Below are 16,029 nucleotides of genomic sequence, written 5' to 3'. Positions count from 1 at the left end.
CATGTTAAAAAATAAAAGCCCAACGGGAAGTCGAAATTACGAGATTTAAAGTCAGAATTTTGTGTTTAAAACACAACATTTTGAGTTTAAATCTCGAAATTAAGACTTTACGACTTTTAAAACTCAGAATTTTGTGTTTTGCAAATCCGTGATCATAGACGTCGGTACGGCGGGGACAGCGGAACCACTGGCGCAAGATGTAAACAGTCATGGAGGATTAGCTTCATCGTGTTGTGAACTGGAGTTACAGCAACCCTGGGACTTTTACAAAGACACACAGAAGTGTTTATTTTACCTCAACACCCAGGATTAAAAGCAGTGACAAGAAAATGTATCCACGATAGGAATGTGTTTAGGCCTTGATGATGCAGGGCATTCCCAAAGCTAATGCTACGATCGTAGCATCATGAACTTCGATGAACTTCGGATGATCATGATCATGTGAAAATGGGAAATATGCATGAATAAAGTCAATAAACCCATCGTCTACATAAAGCATCACTTTAACAACGATCACGAGCCGGGCTGGTTGATTTAGCAGTTTATTACTCACACTTCACGTACAATTGTCCGTAGCCGATTGCTTAGCACCCGGAGCTAACTAGCTTCTTAGCAGCTCTAGCATCCAGCTCCAATTATGGATCTTGTGGAATTAAGTATTATACACTAAAAACGTCAATAAAGCCAGTAACCACATAATGCAGCCTTGAATATTATCACACACTGGGTCGGGATTGACGCATTGGTGGTTGATTGCAGACTTTTTTTTTATCAACAATGAGGAGGATTGCACATGCTAACCGGGCAAACCTAGACTAGCCATTGTTCACCGGCATCGCCCTTTTATCAAGCGGGGAGACCATGGGGGGGGGGTCCATAGGACATGGCAGAGGCAAAGAGGCACGAGTTTGCCCCAAAATAGCAGTTGTTTTTCAGGCATGATATGATTCCAAGATACGGCTATGTCGGCCAGATCAAGCTCCACAGTTCAGACGCATCAGACAGGAAAGAGAACGGCAACAACATCCAAGTAAAATAGGGCTGACGTCTATGATTACGGATCTTAAAACTCGTAATTCCGAGTTTAAATCTCAAAATTCAGAGTTTTAAAAGTCGTAATTTCGCGATTTAAACTCGAAATTTCGAGATTTAAACTCGTAATTTCGAGATTTAAACTCGTAGTACGAGTTTAAATATTCAATAGGCCTATTTAATATTCAAGGCTGCATTATGTGGTTACTGGCTTTATTGACGTTTTTAGTGTATATGTAGCAGGCTGGGATGGCCACTAGATGGCGCCAACCCTAAAATATGAATAGCCCCTGCTTTAGCTTTACGTCCTCTGTTTTCACTGTCACCGCCCCCACATACGCCGCCTCACCGTCCCTCTTCCGGGTAGTCACGGAGCGTTAGCTGCGGGCGGCTCACAGGTAATCAGTATAGTTCTCTTTATCATAACTATCGTATCTTACTCGTTGTTGATCAGGCGATTGTATCACTTTTAGCTCCAGTCTGCGCCGCGTTGTACAGGGGCCGGCTATGGTGGCCGATGGCCTAGCTTTTGTCCTCCGTGTGTGTCCCTCTGGTTGTTTGTCCTGACAGTGCTGCCTCTGCGCTCGGAGGAGTGTTTGTTTTGATCAAGGCAGTGGTAAACGTGATCATTTCGTAGCCTAACGTTTCTTTTTTAAATACAGTGCCTCTCGTTAGTATTCATACACCTTGAACTTTTGCACATTTTGTCATGTTTACAGCCCTAAACATAAAGATTTTATCTAGATGTTTACTTAACGTTCACACACAAGCAACAGACAACTGTGAAGTGAAAGCAAAATGATACATGATTCTGTTATTTTTCAAAAAATAGAAAAGTGAAAAGTGGGGCGTGCATAAGTATTCATACAGCATTTTCTGAGTGCATTAAATTGCCTTTAAAACATTCCTAATGACTCCAGAATGTTCACACCTTGGCCTAACGGTTAAATAGAGGCCACCTGTGTGTAATCTACTCTCAGAATAATTTCAGCTCTTCTTTTAGGCCCTCAGAGCTGTGGTCGGAGTGTGTTGGTCACTGAACAGCATCATGAAGGTCAAGGAGCTCACCAGAGAGGTCAGGGATAAAGCTGTGGAGAAGTTTAAAGCAGCGTTAAGTTATACAAAGATTTCCCAAGATTTAAACATCTCCCGGAGCACTGTTTAATCCATCATTCAGAAATGGAAAGAGTAAAGCACCACTGCCAACTTACCAAGACGTGGTCGTTCACCTAAACTAAAAGACCGAACAAGGAGAGCACTGGTAAGAAATATAACCAAGTGCCCCAAGATAACTCTGAAGGAGCTGTGAAGTCCTGCCGCTGAGCTGGGGGAATCTGTACATGGGACAACTATAAGTCGTACTCTCCACAAATCTGGCCTTCATGGACGAGTGGAAGAAGAAAGCCATTATTGAAAGGAGGCCAAAAGAAATCCCGTTTGAAGTTTGCTAGAAGTCATATGGAGGACACAGCTCCATGTGGAAGAAGGTGCTTTGGTCAGATGAGACAAAAATTGAACTTTTTGGCCCAAATGCAAAACGTTATTTATGGAGCAAACCTAACACTGCTCATCGTCCTGAGTGCACCATCCCCAGTTTAAAATATACAGGGGGGAGCATCATGCTGTGGGGCTGCTTTTCCTCAGCGGGGACTGAGGAGAGTGTAAGAATAGTTGGGAACATAGATGGAACCAAATATGGGGAAATTTTGGAGGAAAACCTGCTGGAGTCAGCAAGAGAACTGAGGCTGGGGCGGAGATTCACCTTCCAGCAGGACAATGACCCGAAGCACAAAGCTAAATCTACAATGGAATGGTTCAATAAAAACATATTATTGTGTTAGAATGGCCCAGTCAAAGTCCTGACCTAAATCCTATTGAAAATCTGTGGAATAATGTGAAAACTGCTGTTCACAAATGCTCTCCTTCTAATGTGACAGCGCTTGAGTTGTTTTGTAAAGAGGAATGGGCTAAAATGTCAGTCTCTACATGTGCTAATCTTGTAGAGTCAGAACCCAAAAGACTTGTGCTGTTATTGCAGTAAAAGGGGGTTCCACAAAGTATTCATTCATCTGTATGAATACTTATGCACGCCCCACTTTCCGGTTATCTATTTTTTGAAAAATAACAGAATCATGTATCATTTTGCTTTCACTTCACAGTTGTCTGTTACTTGTGTGTGAACGTTCAGTAAAAAAATAAAAATAAAATCTTTATGTTTAGGGTTGTAAACATGACAAAATGTGCAAAAGTTCAAGGTGTATGAATACTAACGAGAGGCACTGTAGGTCTCCACACCAACACCATGGCTGTCTCGCCTTCTCGCTGTCTCGCCTTCTCGCCTCTTGCACTTCTGCTTTGCACCTATGTGTGTGCCTGGGTTGTTTCAATCCCTGTGGTCAATCCACTGGCGCACTTCGACAAAACTAAATGAACGATTGTGCCCACGTTTGTCACAACCAACGGGAGAATGTGAACTGAAACTTATGTTTTTATGGTACTGGGTATAAGGAAACGAAATGAAACCAAATAATTTATTGAACTTAATACAAAGTAAATAAATGAAATACTATGTTTTTTATAATGGAACTGTCTACGCCTCTCATTCAATTACGAACCTGTGTGTCCTTTAGTGCTTGTTTATTCAAGCTGGCGTTGTTGGTATTTTAGTTACTTTTAAGTATATTATGTTTAATTTCTAACACCTTAACCACTCGTCATGCCACATATAATACTTAATTCCACAAGATCCATTATTGGAGCTGGATGCTAGAGCTGCTAAGAAGCTAGTTAGCTCCGGGTGCTAAGCAATCGGCTACAGCCAATTGTACGTGAAGTGTGAGTAATAAACTGCAAAATCAACCAGCCAGGCTCGTGATCGGTGTGTGATCGTTGTTATAGTGATGCTTTATGTAGACGGTGGGCAAACTCGTAATACGAGTTTAAAAGTCGTAATTTTGAGATTTAAACTCGTAATTTCGAGTTTAAATCTCGAAATGTCGAGTCTGAATCTGAAACCTTGCTGTTTGCCATCTAAATCTGGAGAATAAACCCTTTTTTGAAATCCTAAGTTTGTTTGGACATTGTACTCTTTTGAATGCTGCGTAAAACCAAAACCCATGGTGCCTCTAAGTGTTTTTTTGAAGTTTGCTTATGTCGCAGTATATGTATATATGTATATTATGTTTCTTTTATTAGTTGACAAATAATCACTACAGCAACTGATCAAAAGACGTCACGCAAACACATTTTCAATAAATTGTGTAACAAATGAAATCCTTTGACAGCGGAGATGCCCAAACTTCCCGATCCACGCACACCTCCTCCAGCTGTTCTGGGGGGACCCCAAGGCAACACCAGGCCAGCTCGTAGACATAGTCCCACCAGCGTGCCCTGGACCTTCCACGAGGCCTTGTCCCACTAGGACATGCCTGGAACACACCGACCAGGAGGCATCCAAAACAGATGCCCTAGCCACCTCAGCTGGCTCCTTTCAATGTGAAGGAGCAGCGACTCTACTCTGAGCTCCTCCTGGGTAACTGAGCTTCTCACCCGATCTCGAAGGGTGCGCTCAGCCACCCTGTGAAGGAAACTCATTTTGGCCGCTTGTATTCGCGATGTTGTCCTTTCAGTCATTACCCAAATCTCATGACCATAGGTGAGGGTGGGAACGTAGATCGATCAGTAAATCGAAAGCTTTTCCCCCTCGACTCAGCTCCCTCTTCACCACGACAGACCGATACAGCAACCGCATCACTGCTGACGCTGCACTGATCCGTCTGTCGATCTCCCGCTCCATCCGTCCCTCACTCGTGAACAAGACCCCGAGACGCTTGAACTCCTCCACTTGAGGCAATTAATCGGGATTAATACTGAAATATCTTGCCAATTAAAATGTTTTCCAATTTGATGGTGTATTTGTTGCAAACAACCTGGGACCAGGGCAGTGTCCGCACTAGTCTCTAGTAGTCTTTACACCGTATCGTTCGGATTGGGGATGGAGGGGCGAAGGGGCGAAGGGGATCTGGAGCCAGGTGAGGCGGGAGAGGGAGGAAAAGGGATTGGGGCGAGGAACAAAAACAACTAATGACGGGAGAAGGGACCAAGGGGGAAGGAGCCAAAGTAGAAGGGACCAGATGAGAAGGAGAGGCCCGCTCGGATTCCAATCCTAAGAAAGGTACATTTTTAGACACAATTGATCCTATATGGCTGTAGAAAACCTGCGCAGCAGAGAAGAGCACACGTAGCCTACTTACCCAAAAGCGCTTCGGCGCCACACGTATTTGAAAAGAGAACGCCAAACGGATGGCGTAAACTGAGTGCCACGCTAGATAAGGAAACGCTAATTAGTGAACTGGAATTACAGATTATATTTAATATTAACAAAGTTCTTATCGGAGTGTGGCACGAGCAAGGCGCGGCACGAGCCTGGTGTAACACCGTCGTGCGTAAAAGCACTCGCCTGACGCTGCGCACTACCAGCGCCAGATTAGGATATAGTTTTAACAAATGACGATATTGTGCACGGAGATGGCTTACCGGGACTTTGTTAACGGAGATGCGTGCAGCACGAGCCGCAAAGTTGTTCCAAAGTGACTGAGCCAAGCTGTAGAAGCGAACACACTTGCTGTGCGTCAAAGGAAGCTGGAGAGAGGAGATTTGTTTTAGTACGACGGAATGAACGAAAGATCCTCACTGTAGAACGATAACGCTTTCGGATAAATCGCTGGTTTAAGACCAAATGGATTGGCAACGTTTGTTTGGCAAGGCTCCAGTCCGGCTCGTGCTGCTGCCAGCTCCCAGGCAGCGGGTGACGTCAGAGGCTAGAGAGAGCTAGCGCAGGTGAGGTACCCTCACCTTTTAAAGGCTCAGTCGGCGCGCCATAGGCCGCCCGCGATTAAAGGGGCCTACTACCACATTTGCTTCATACGAGACAGTGTCATGACTAATCGTTCAAATTTACCCAGATCATCAAGCCTTGTTGGTGGCAAGTCTGGCTCAATGTCATCGTAAATAATTTTCAAGACATCAAATAAAGGCAATCCAGTGTAGCATGTTACCAGGTCTTCCTGTGTCATCCTGAATGTCATCCTCAATTGTAGTGGGCGATATGTTTACAGACAACAAACGTTGCAATTCCCCTTGAACATCAGGTGTAAATGGTTTAAGATGATCTGCATCTAGGTGTTTTGGTTACATGTTGGTGGTTCCATTTTCCCAAGTTTGCGAAAAGAACAGTTGGGTCCTGCAGCAACATCGGTGACGTCTTCCAATTCCTTATCGCTTACGGTGGTAGCATGCAGCTCCAAAAGTGCACTTGCAGCAGCTTCAGATTCAGATTCTTTCAGATTCTTTCCTCTTTTCTGCCCATATATATCTGGAAATGAAAAAATAATAGAAATATTAGAAATATATACCCAATAAGTAGGGATGGGACGGTATGAGATTTCCATGGTATGATAACCTTGACAAAAAATACTGCGATGTCACGGTATACCGTGAAATTGCGTATTTTATATATTCAAAAAGTAAAAACAGGGTTCGCATTCAACAAACAGGGTTTGTTTATCTTTCATTTGTAATTGGTTATGTCTAAACATGCTGCTAAGTCAAATAAAGTGTACTACTATGAACAAATGAATAACTTATTATCCAAAATAACACTTTAAAACAAAGGGATATTTTTTTTACCTTAATCTCTTCAGTCACAGGCGGTGTTCGCTGATGATCTAATCACTGTTTGTTCAATGTCTGCCCAAAAAACTTCCAAAGCCTTGCCATTAAAATTTGCTGCTTGATTTCTCACTAAAGTAGTCTGTGCCTTCAACTTCATATCAAAAAAATAATCCTAATAGTAACAAAAAGTGTCCCATCGCATCAAGCGTAAACAAACTCCAGTGCTTGTCTAATAATTGACCGACTAGCAAACTGCATCAGGTAAAGGTTCCACCTATGTCTCTCCCTTATCCTCTAGTGAAGCTTGCTTCTATGAGTGAAGCCTAGAGGGTAAAGAATAATTATGGTATCTGCCTATGCAATGCATCAGATTATTGTTTGTAGAGACTTTAATAGAGTAGTGCGTAGGTTTGTTTACATCACGTAGTGGCGAGTAGTAGTAGCAGCCCTGGCGATGCGTGACAGCGAGTGGAGTTTGGAGCTAAATGAAAATCAGTGTGTCTTTGATGAGTGTGACATGACGAGTGGTAGTGGTATATTAAATTAAATTGCCTGTCTGGCAATTTAACGCCATCCAGTAAAACTGGAAAAATGTGCTTTAAGGTGTTAAGTACTGAAATGACAACAGGAAACCAGTAGTCTCGCCAACCAGACTCCGCTTCTTTACAGAAGAGGGTCTGGCAACACTCCATTGCGCGCTTTCAAAGGAAGTGACGCAGCGATATGGAGCCTACCGACCAATCAAAGCAGCTCCCTGAACGGGCGTCACGTTGTTGCGCGTTTGTTTTGTAGTTTTTCAACACAAGCAACCACTTCACATAATGCTCCGGTATGCTTGTATTCTTAAGTTTTTCTGACATTAAGGTCAGCACACACTACACGACGTTTCCAGTCGTAAACGATTTTATATAGAATGGGGGGTCCACACTACACGACTGGATTCAGTACGATTTTCGAACGTCTGGGGTTCACACTTAGCGACTGAGAATCGTAAGAGCGAACACACTACACGATTCTGACAAACAGCTGATGTTTTATAACACAGCGCGTCTGTCGTCTCTACGGCTTCGAAAACTGACCCCAAATCCGCAAAGACAGGTCTGTGTTTGTGAGCGTGGGATAACGTGTGCGGGTCCCGATTGAACAACGGTGTCAACGATGTCACTACACCGCAGCGCTAGGCTAACGCTACTACGAAGCCTTCAACTTGGCTATAGTTCTGTCAAATGGAGATAAAAGTTGGCGAGAGGAAGGAGCGGGACGTATTTCAGTGGATTTAATAAGAAAAGGAGACGGGCGTCAACCTCAGGATGGAGGAGATAACGGAGGAGACGGAGGAGAAAGCGGGGAGGCGAAGCTAAACAGTTCGTCTCCAAACACAGTAAGTGCCGCTAAACTCTGTTCGTGGTTGAAATGTAGCTGGAAAGGGTGACTGTCGTGAACTTTTGGTGATATAAAGTTGTGCTGTTTCGTGTGTGGGGCTGTGGCCATGAAATGAGTTGTTTGTGCCGCTGTTTTAACAGAGAAGTGAAAAAAGGAGGCGCTGCGGTGTTTTTCTGTCTTTATATCTCTCTGTCATTCACATTTGGGACGGTAAAATCACCCACGTTTCTCCCGTGCGTCCAAAATCGGGCTTAAAAATCAAACATGTTTGATTACCTACGACTGAAGTCTAGTCACGTCTTTCTACCGCCCACACTACACGATTTGAACAGTCCAGTCGTGACGACTCTGTGTGACTGCCTTCGACTAGACGCGACTCGAGAAGACTCGGCACGACTGAGAATTAGATCGAAATCGGGCATAAAAGTCGTGTAGTGTGTGCTGACAGAAGTCATTTACTGAACTCCGAGTGGCAGGGAGCGCCATTATTAATCTCCGAATGACTACAACTTTCTTGTCTCTGTTTCTGTCGTCACATCCGCTATGTTCTCATTGGCTGCTATGCGCTTCGGTTGTCCCACATTAGTCCCGCCTCCAGCAGTAGCTTTTCTACGACAGGGTCGCCAGACTAGTCTCCTGTTTATTAATTAATAAACATCGGAGATTAGTCTGGATGCCAGGCTAGGAAACCAGCGTGCTGTAGGCTTGGACTTTTTACTGCAGAACAACGTTACATGCTTTTTCTTCCTGTTAGTATCAAGGCGCGTAAGTAGACAACACAACAGAGTCAGACTAAATAGAACGATGTCAGAGCAACCGATGTAATAAGATAAGATAAGATGATACTAATACTCCACAATTCCTCCCTTTCTAGATAACAAATACAGTACTTACTTGAAACAACTCAACACTTAACTTAGAAAAGGATAAAAGGTAATAATAATGCAACAGTATATTACTCAAAGAGATAGTCTGTTAGGAGGTCGGTGAATGCGCATTGGATAACGTCTCTCAGGTGTAACCGCTGGGCTCGCACCAGCTCTAGGGAGACTCAGGCGTGGTGTCAGGGGTGGACCAGGGCTTGGCAGACACCCCATGTCACTGTCGGAGCTTTGCAGGTTCCAGCTGTCCTGAGCAGTGGAGTTGTTCTCCAGAGTAGCGCAGGCAGTTGGCAGGCTCGGGCAGCGGTGAATGGCGCCGCAGGATCCACTGTCTCCGCTGCAGCACATACCTATTTCTACAGTGTGGGACAAGGGTCCTTGTCTCTCTTTGATTATGCCGGGAACCCACTTGTGTTCTCCACAGTAATCCCTGGCAAGCACAGTCTGCTAAACTTCCAGTTGACATGTTTCTTTGTCGTGTGTCCCTTGACCCTGTTTGAGCTGACGATCCATTACTGTCCGTCGCAGGTTTGGCTTTAGAAGGTCCAATCTTGAGCGCAGCCCTCATCCCAGGAACAGCATGGCAGGGGTACGGTTAGTAGTAGCATTAGTGGCATTACGGTAGGCAAACAGGACGTTGGCTAACTTCTGTTGAAAAGAAATAGGAACATCCGCAAAGGCTCGCAGACCTTGTTTTAGAGTTTGTACAAACCTCTCGGCGAGCCCATTAGTAGCCGGCTGGTAGGGAGCTGAGGTTATGTGGCGGATTCCATTCAGCTTCATGAACATCTGAAATTCACCAGCTGTGAATTGAGGACCATTGTCGCTCACCAACTGTTCGGGGATACCAGTTCTAGCAAAGAGACTTCTCAAGACGTCGATTGTGTGGACTGTTGTCGTGGATTTCATGGCGAACACTTCTGGCCTCTTTGAACATGCGTCGACCACTACAAGGAATGTTGTTCCCATGAATGGCCCGGCAAAATCAATGTGAATCCGTTGCCATGGCGATGTGGGCCATTCCCATACATTGAGGGGTGCCACTGTCGGTTCGTTCTGTATACGCTGGCACCCAGGGCAATGCAGTGCGAGCTGTTCTCTTCCAGCAACCTGGACCTAAGCTTGGTGGGTATGATGATCCTCATTCCCCACATAAGGCACCCAGAGTCAATGGTAAGCTCATCCCGGCGTTGGAAATATGGAGCAAGGAAAGACCTTTCACTAGTTGCCCAGCCTGTCTGCATTGCTTATACACTTGTGAGAGAGTCACATCTTTCCAGGTATCTCTCTCTACCATCTCTGCTGTCACTGGGAGACTTTCGATCTGCATGAGTGTGAACATCTCCACTGGTTCATTGTCCCCCTTTGTGTTTGTTGTGGTGTCGAGTGGCAACCGAGACAACCCGTCTGCATTGGCGTGATTTAGTGTTCTCTTAAATTCAACCTGGTACCGATGCCCTCCCAGGAACAGGGCCCAGCGTTGCATCCGTGCTGCAGCCATCACGGGGATCGCCTTCTGGGGGTTGAATATTGAGACCAGCGGTTGATGATCAGTCACTAGGGTGAACTCCCTGCCATATAAGTACTGGTTAAATCGTTTTACGCCTCAAACCAGGCCCAGCGCCTCCTTGTCTATTTGAGAATAATTTTTCCCAGCCGAGGACAGGGAGCGGGAGGCAAACGCTATTGGTCTCTCGGTACCGTCCCGCATGACATGTGACATAACAGCCCCTATACCAACTTTACAGGCAAGGAAGGGTCGTAGTGTGTGAGCACAGTTTCTGATGTCACCAGCCTCTTCACTTCCTGGAAGGCCCATTTACATTCTTTGGTCCATTTCCATTTCCGTTCTTTCTGAAGTAGTTCGTTCAGTGGATGGAGCACCGTAGACAGGTTAGGCATAAACTGGTGGTAGTAGTTGATGAATCCAAGAAATGATCTCAGTTGCTGTACATCTTGTGGCTGAGGAGCCTCCATGACGGCTTTGATCTTTTCTTTGCATTTATGCAACACTTGTGTATCAATGGTGTGGCCACAGTATGTGATACAGGGTTTGAAAAACTCACACTTGTCACGTCTGGCCCGGAGTCCGTAGTCTTGAAGTCTCTGTAAGACCGTATGGAGGTTTCCCAGGTGTTCTTCATCGTTGGCCCCGTCACAATGATATAATCTAAGTAACACTGTGTGCCTGGAATCCCCTGCAACACCTGATCCATAGCGCGCTGCCAGATAGCCGGGGCCGAGGCCACTCCGAAGACCAACCTGTTGTAGCGTTATATACCCTTTAGAGTATTGATGGTCAGGAACATCTTCGAGTCTTCCTCTATCTCCATCTGTAGATAGGCCTCGGCCAAGTCCACCTTGGTGAACCGCTTCCCACCTGCCAGGTTTGCAAAAATGTCCTCAATCCTGGGCAATGGATATTGTTCTGCTTGTAGCACAGGATTGATTGTGATTTTGAAGTCGCCACACACCCTCACTGCCCCTGATTTCTCGGCTACTGGGACAATGGGTGTGGCCCATGGGCTCCAATCAACTTTAGACAGGATTCCGTCGGCCTCTAGGAGGTCCAGCTCTGCTTCCACCTTCTGTCGTATGGCGTACGGGACAGGCCGTGCTTTGTGGAAACGTGGGATAGCCCCATCTTCAAGAACAATTTTTCCCTTTATGTTTTTTAATGTCCCGATTCCATCTTGGAATACAGGTGCTGCAGCCACCAAGACTTTCTGCAATTTGACCTCTGTGGACTTGTCGGTGGTGCTTGGCGCCACCTGCAGGCTTTTAATGGACTTCCAATCCAGCTGTAGCTTCCTCAGTCAGTCTCGGCCCCACAGTGCTGGTCCTCCCCTTTTTACAACGTACAAGTCCAATGTGCATCGTTGGCCGTTGTGCTGTACATCCACCGGCAATACGCCGAGGGGCTTGATTTTCTCTCCAGTATATGTCTTTAAGAGGACAGATGACGAGTTCAGCGCTTGGTCTCCAAAGTACTGTACAAAATCACTGTGTGCCATCACCGACACAGCAGAGCCGGTATCCAGTTCCATCTTCACTTGTTTGCCATTCACCTGGGGTGTGAGCCAGATGGCTTCACGGCTGCCACCTTTTGCGTGGTACACATCCAAGCAGTTGGTATGTTCACTTTCGTCCGACTCATCGCCTGCAGTCTCCTCTACATTGTACACTTTCTTGTTGTTTTGTGCATTCCACCGCGTCTCCCTCTCGCTTTTATTTACTCTTGACTTTCCTGAGTGACAAACCCTCTGAATGTGCCCCGTCTTGTTACACAGCCTGCAGATTTCATCCCTAAATCTACACTGTGAAGGGGAATGGGAACCCCTCCCACACCTGTAACACGGTTCACGCTCTCTTTCTTGTGGGACTGTTGACATTTTATTCACATTTATTGCCTTTACTCCCGTCTGCAGTTCAACAGCATCTCTGGCTGCTGTTTCCATTGAGACTGCGATTTCAACTGCCCTTTTGTAGGTAAGCTTGTCCTCAGTAAGCAGTCTCTTCTGTATGGCCTCATTCAAAATACCGCATACCAAGCGGTCTCTCAGCGCATCATCCAGTCCCTGTGCAAATTCACAGTGCTCAGTGAGTCTCTTCAGCTCAGCCACATAACTAACAATAGATTCTCCCTCACGCTGATTGCGCTTATGGAATCTAAAATGCTCAGCAATTAGTAGTGGCTTTGGCGATAAGTGTTCTTTCATCACTTTCACCAGTTCATCAAAAGTCTTGTCTGATGGCTTATCTGGTGCAGTCAACCTCCACAACAGGCCGTATGATTTTCCCCCCATCGCACTCAGCAACACGGCAACATGTTTTTCAGCTGCAATGTCATTTGCGACAAAATACTGGGAAACGCGTTCAGTATACTCCACCCAGTCATCCGTGGCACTGTCAAAGGGGTCAATAGATCGAACTCTAGCCATCTTGCCACGCTTTGTACACTCGTCGGAATCACTACTGTCTGTTTCAATACACTGCTCCTGTGAGACAGTAGAATTGCTCATCGCCGAGACATGGGTTCACTTTACAACCACCTTGTCGCCACTGTTAAGTACTGAAATGACAACAGGAAACCAGCGTGCTGTAGGCTTGGACTTTTTACTGCAGAACAACGCCACATGCTTTTTCTTCCTGTTAAGGTGCGTACAGACCAAAAGCGTCCATGCCTCCAACTTCCATGTTAACCCTATGTAGAGGCGCTTCAACGCGCTCCGAAATGCAAGTAAAGCTGTCCACGCGTATTAAGCGTAGCAAACGCGAGCGGTGAGGAAGGACGCACGTGAAAGCCAGGGAGAACAGCGCGGTGAGCGAACAGGGAGCCGCGCCCACTGCTTCATGCACTCAAGTAATCCAATCTACACGTGCGTTCATTTATGCCTTGTTAACCAATCAGGGATGCTGACTGGGCTCAGGCGTCACCTGTTACCTGCAACAAACCATGCCCGAGTCGGACTCGGTTCCGGACTTTGGCCGCTTGGAGGAGGGGGGCCGAGCGCGGCTCGGTTGCTCATGTATGTGCACACACACAGATACAAGCGGCCGTTGTATGGGCGGGTGCATTCGTCACGTAAAACAGTGAGAAAAGGCTGTATTTATCAAACAGAGCAGCGGCTGCCTCGCTCTCGTCTCCCCGGCCCCCGACCGCTTCGCTCCCGGGCGGCTCCCCGGACCCCCGGCCACATACCGCTCGTCTCCCCGACCGCTCACTCCCGACGCCCTGGCCGCTTCACGCACGTCTCGGGCTGACTATACGGGGAGTGGCTGCGCTTCTCCCGCCCTCTCTGCTACTGTACCCGGTTTGGCCGCAGGCTTTAGTCGGACAGATAAAACCTGCGGGTGCTTTTAGATCACTTGTGATTTTGGTGCGCGTTCGTGTTAAGTGCTTTGTTGTAACGTAAAGCGTAGACTTCCAGGAGTTCGCCGACATAAAGCTGTTTAACCAGTGGCCGAAGCAGCAATGAATGTCATAAACTGAGTGTCATATCTTCTGTTCTCGTAGCCTTTTTTGAAGGCTGTATATGACTCCAAAGAAAGGCTCAGAGCGGCAGGTGCTGCTCCACCCCCCGCCTCAGCTGAGCGGGGACAGAGGGACGCGCACCTCTCTATTTCTCTGCTTTATTAAAATCGACTATTATATTCACCATAGCCCTTTTTGTTAAACTGTAGTAAAATGCAAAGAAAAGTGGAGTGAAGAGATTTGACAGGGGCTCATAGTAGACATTATTTCATGCAGCTGTATAGTTTTTTTTTCTTCCGCGCTGCTGCTGCTCACGTGCACTTGTAAACAACTCCTCGTGGTCTGCCACGGCTCGGTTTGTTTGTGTAAGTGTGAGCGCGGGCCGTTCGGGGCATCCAGGCCTTTCCTCAAACGAGCTAGAGAGTGGCAGGTTCGGATGTCAAGTGTGAGTGCGCCTTGCGTGGCCAGACACGCCTCCTATGTATGACGCTTGCAAAACTTTACGCGCCAGCAAACAGGCGTTTGTCGCGAGTGTGAAGTGTGTGAAGCGGCGTTGTTTGGCGTCCAACGAGAGGCAGATGGGGCGTGGACGCACGTTTGGTGTGTACGCACCTTTAGTATCAAGGCGCGTCGGTAGACAACACAACAGAGTCAGACTAAATAGAACGATGTCAGAGCAACCGATGTAATACTCTACATAAGGCACACAGGTTCGACCCATAAGGACAGAGGCATCATGTTCCTTTTTCACACAGTTTAGTTTATTTCTATGTTGTACTTTTATCTTTCAGTTCCTTGTTTTATACTTTTTGTTCTCATTAGACATTGCACCATTTTCAACATTCACTTGGACAGTTTGTACACTTTAGATCTCAGTCGGTTCACAGTATTTTCATTTGGGTCACTAGCTTCTCAGTTCGTACAAACAAAACAAAAACAGGAAGCAAGACAAGAAACAAGACAAGCAAAATAAGCAAAGGAAGACAGCAGCCGATGGGTCCACCGTCGCACGCCCATCTCTAGCCCTACTCGGCCGGTGCGGTGCTTCGATAGCCTCCCGGTTACGCGAGGGCCCCAGCAGACCCCGGACCAAACACACCGAGAGAGCTGTGGACGCCGTGAGGTGGGGCGCGTGAAGCTTTCGGCCACCCGCGACGCCGGACCCGTGGAACAACACGCACAGCCTGGGCACAGCCCAACCAGCCGGGAGACGCCAGTGAGGAGACAGAGGAGACAGAGGAAGTGCGTGTGAACCAGGGTGGGCTTTTATACCTTTTACGCGCTGGCGCCATCTGCTGTCCAATAGTTATTTTGAAATACATTACGTTTTATTGGAATAAAATGCATAAAACTGATAATGCCACATGAGCATTTGGCAAAGGAAGGCTGAGCGTCTTCTGATTAAAGCAGTGTTGTCTAGTGCGCGTCTGATAAACAATGGACTGTATGATGGACTATCCAAACCACAAAGCTAACAGGTTAGCGTAACGCGAGCGCTAAACAGCTGCTTCTCAGCTTTTAACGCGACAGATCCAAACAAAGCTTCATCTCAGCGGCAGCAATACTTTTCACAGAGGACAGTGACTTTTTACTCTGCTGCTACAGGCTGTGTTCAACAGGCTGACGGCTGAGAGAGAGAGGGGGAGAGACAGCGCCGCAGTGTCAGGTGAGGAGCAGTGCAGGAGAAGGGTACAGCGGAGCGCAACTTTTTTTTGGCAGGAATAGCATGATAAAACAAGCATTTTTAATACCGTCAGACAGGGAATCCTGTCCCATCCCTACCAATAAGACAAAGTTGTTACTTAGGACATTAGTGTGTGGTTGAAGTATTAAAAGTAGATAGAAGTGGATATGACTGCCTATGCAAAAGTGATTCAGATCAGTGTGCCTGTTTCTGCTGCCTGTGGCTTCTTTCAAGTTGCTTTCCGATCCTTGGTGTCAAACATCCGGCCAACTTGAGGGAAGGTGCCCAATCTGGATAGGTGAGGTCAAATAGGTCCGATGGTTTGCCTACATTAATCAAATGTGTACATTTGTTAGAATTAACAAAGGAAATCATGTCCTAATAACAATGGTAAATCTGCA

Source organism: Gobius niger, assembly GCF_951799975.1.
Source record: "Gobius niger genome assembly, chromosome: 1".
Taxonomy (NCBI): Eukaryota; Metazoa; Chordata; class Actinopteri; order Gobiiformes; family Gobiidae; genus Gobius; species Gobius niger.
Note: the sequence above shows the minus strand (reverse complement) of the source record.